Source organism: Sapajus apella, unplaced genomic scaffold, assembly GCF_009761245.1.
Source record: "Sapajus apella isolate SASKATOON/1434 unplaced genomic scaffold, GSC_monkey_1.0 scaffold6093, whole genome shotgun sequence".
NCBI lineage: Eukaryota > Metazoa > Chordata > Mammalia > Primates > Cebidae > Sapajus > Sapajus apella.
The window spans coordinates 1-4,028 of NW_022443017.1; the positions used below are offsets into that span (position 1 = coordinate 1).

Below are 4,028 nucleotides of genomic sequence, written 5' to 3' on the forward strand. Positions count from 1 at the left end.
CCTTGGTCTCCCTCTGCAGCTTCAGAACTTTCTAAGAGGAAGACTCAGAGTGAAAAGCAGTAGATACAATATCAGGACAGAAACTGACCTCCGGGCAGGCTCCCTCCCATCCCACATTTCTGAGCCAGTCTATAGACCCAAGATTCCCCTGCTGCCATGCAAGTGAAGGGAGCCTTGCTTGATGCTGTCACCACCTCTCCCCTGGGTTTCTGAAAACCTGGGGGAGGAGCGGGAGAAGGAAGAGCTCCAGTGAAATAAATATCAAACCGTGCCCTTTGGGGTGAGGCCAAGGTCATCTGAGACAGCAGAACCTCACAGTCTTCCCACGCTTTGCCCCTGCCTGCTTCAGGGACTGCTTCTCCACCGCTGCCCCCCAGCCCCCAGCATGGCTGCACCGCAGGAGAGAGACAGGTCACCGGACTCCCTGGGCCCAGGGTCCCTCCTGGTATCTGCTGCAGTGGCCACCTCCATCCCTCCTGCATCTGGGAGGAAGCACAGCTCACCAGGCCCCTCCTCAGAGAATCTTCTGGCCACGTCTTTATGCACCCTGCTCTTGGCCACAATCACCTGGCTGATCCCTGCTCTGTTCTATTTTCAGGCACAGTAAGAGCCAGCCTGTCCTCTAGGCCCCCAAATCCGTACACTTCTGCTCTCAGCTGAACTGCAAGCTGAGATCACACGTGGACAGAACCATGAGAAGCCCAGGCCCTGCCTCTCTGCTCCTGCAGCTGTGCAGCCCCTCCCCCTTCACACTGAAGCCACACAAGGCCCCTCTCAACCGGGAGGACAGAGGCCCTTCCCACCCCCTGGTCTCAGCCCAGCTGCAGCAGGTGCCGGTTCTGCCTCCCTCACCTCCACTCCCAGCTCCACCAGACTGCAATCCCCATGCCCCTGGCCTGTGGATTCTCCATCTCCTCCACTCAGAGACTCCCTCCCTCTACTCAGCCTAGTTCCTCTGTCTCCCCTGGCCTGCCAATCCCTGCATCTGCAGCTGGTTGCAGCCACCCAGCCAGCACGTCTGCAGGGTGGGCCCTTAGAGACTGACTTTGAGGTCACCCCCATGGACACCACTCCCCCACTCCAGCCTCGCCTGATGAGGCCTCCTCCTCGCTCCGCGATGCTAACAGCCTCCTGCACAGAGGTTTTAAAGCTACATTCCAACTTTGAAATTTCCCAGTAACCCTTCAGTCACCACCCCGCCAGTACTGGGAGTCCCTGATGGACAGCAGCATGCAGCCCCCACCTCTGACCGCTGCTTCCGGTTTGGAGCTCTGATAGCCCAGCTCCAGCCCCAGCTCCAGCCCCGACCTCCGCTCCAGGCCCCACCTGCCAGGGCAGCCCAACACACTCAGCTTTGAAGGTTCCTCACTGACAAGTTTCATCTCGGACATCCCCACTGGCACCCAGATGGTCTCTGCTGTCCCTCCATCTCCCTGGGGCACCTGCTGCCTCTGGCTCTGCAGCTGCCTCCGACACCCCCAACACCGGGAATGGGGTTTGGCCCCACATTGAGCAGCTCTGCTCCGCATAGGGAAACACAAGCCCAGCCCCTAGAAGCTGGCAGTTTCATTGGCACCCATGGGCTCTGGGAGCAGAGAGGCTACTCCAGATCTGAGTCCCAACTTTGTGTCACTCAGCAGCTCAGCAGGAAGGAATGGGGACTAAGCACCACACACCCTATGGGGGAAGCTTCAGCCTGAACAGGAGGGGCTCCCCTAGCCAGAGGACTTCAGGGACCCAGTGCTGGAAACAAGTGTCTCTTGTTTGGAGGAATTCTTGCCCCTCCTTTGAGTAACATCCCTGGAGAATCACCCAAGCAGAAACCTCTAATTCTAACTCAGGGGCCCAGGACCACCTCTAAGTGCAAGTCCAGGCCAGGTTCTGACCCCAGCAACCCTGCTTCTCTCTGGGCACAAAGAGGAGAAACCTCAACTCTACAGCCTCCCAGTTCCCTGCTGAGGGTTCTCCTGGTCACAGAACTCCAGATTGGGAACAGCTCATCTTGCTCCAGATTGGGATCCATCATTCCCTTTGGGACCAAGAGGGGAAAGTAGGACTCAGAGGAAACCTTCCTGGAGCCAGTGTCCATCATCCTCCCAGGATGGACCTTGTGTAAGTGCTAATTGTTTTCCATTTTATTTCTACAAATTTGTGGGATACGTGGGCAATTTTGCAACACGCACAGATTGTGAAGTGGTATCCATGACCAGTGTAATGAACATTGAATTTATTAACCAATTCCCCATCATCCTTTCCGTCCTACCCCTCGCACTTCCGAGTCTTCTTATCTGTCATCCCACTGTCTCCAGCCATTTGAAATTTCCAAGGAACTCACAGAGGTTGAGAGACAACAGTTGAGTACATAGACTCAATGGCAGGCAGGTGAAAAGTAAAATACGTGGTTGATAAAAGAACAATTTGTATAGTTTGGCAATGTTACCTACTGAGAGACAATGAATTTTTAAAATTCAGTTTGTACAATGTGATGTTTACTAATGTGTCAAACAATCGTTACGGCAGGACCTAGGAGCGTCTGGTGACTCTGAAATAGCAGAAATACAATGACCTAGCGCGTCACAGCAGGCATGGAACTTCAGACCCCGCTGTAGTTCATCAGCATGATGATTGGGTTTTCACAGGCATGTGTGGCAAGTGCCTTCCCAGAAGCTTGTTACAAATGCAGCACGTTACTGACCTAACAATAAAGAATGGAAGGAACTTTTTATTCTCAAATTCTCGCGTTGTGTGTCCACGCTATCAACTGTATGATGGGGCAGGTCCCTTTTCTTCTGTAACTTGTTTTTAGAAACAGAATATAACCATGTGGAGGGAGTGATCCTGTTTTTGAAACAAAAGAGAAGGTCAGAAATCACACCCTTGTACATAAAAAAACCACGTTTAAATGGGAGCCGTGGGAACTCAGAGTGAGGCGGTTGTTCACTTGAAAACTTCATGATGACCTGTCCCCACGGCCATGTGCTAATGAGCGTCTTCCCTTCCATTTCAGCTGTCACCCTGTGAGTGGAAGAGTTTGCGTCAGCAGTTGGTAATTTGAGAGACTTCTACTTAGCGTCCTCCAAGATGGAAAATCTGAAATGCTGTGGACAAACACGTTCCTCTAAGAGGAAAGAGACTCTCCCCCACCCCTATGGGCCTAGGGAGGCATGAGGAGTTTGTAGAAACTGAGTCGTGGTGAGGAAGGATGTGAGCAGGAAGGTGCCTGCTCTGTGCAGGTGCAGCCACTGCCCCTTCTTAGACAGGACTGAGTTCACCCTGATCACATTGCTATGGAAAGTATGGCCAGTGAGACAGTGGGGGTCACTCTCTCCACTCCTTCATCCGCTGAAGCACCTGCCAGATGCCCCCATCCCCAGTTCATTCCCACTCATGCTCATCCGGGCTGTGTCAGTGGAAGGGAAGTTCATTTGTTGCCCAGCCATCCTGTGCTCATGAGTTTGAATGTCCTGAGTCCTGAACCAGCTTGGGAGCCAGGCTGCCCATGGGCACTTGGAGTAGTCAACTGGCTGGAAGGCTCAGCACGAGGCAGCCCACAATGTGAAGATGCTGAGGGAGGAGCTCACACCATTGAACTTGACCTTCACAGAGCCTTGGTTAGGAGGAAACTCTCATGTTATGGGTCAGGGATGAAAACCTGGAGGAAGGAGGCTGTGTTAGGGTTTGAGGCTCTCTGGGATCAACCACATCTCCCAAGATGTTATAGGTGGGAGCCATGTGCACCCGGCCAGAGAAGTGCCAAAAGAGGGAAAGGATCACCCCACGTAAAGAATGAAGTGAGTTTCTATCTTTCACTTCCCTGAAGCCATGCAAGCTCCCTGTCTGCGTTCAACCTCTACCAAGAGTCTGGCTTGTTCTGTGTGACATTTAGTGAATGAATACTTTAGCGTGCTGAGAAGGAACTAGTCTACATAAGGCTTTACCTGAATACAATCATTTTGAGCCTTAAAGCATAGCAAAGACCCTATTAATGTTTGACCCTCTCAGAACTGGGCACACCAAGGCATAGAGAG

General features: G+C 52.7%; 1 non-coding gene across 1 annotated transcript; it reads left to right on the forward strand.

Annotated features, from left to right (window-relative positions):
* Positions 1-2,597: 2,597 nt before the first annotated feature.
* On the forward strand, positions 2,598-2,701 carry LOC116547992. Its single transcript, XR_004267258.1, has one exon. It is a non-coding gene; the product is annotated as a small nucleolar RNA U13 (small nucleolar RNA).
* The last annotated feature ends 1,327 nt before the right edge of the window (positions 2,702-4,028 follow it).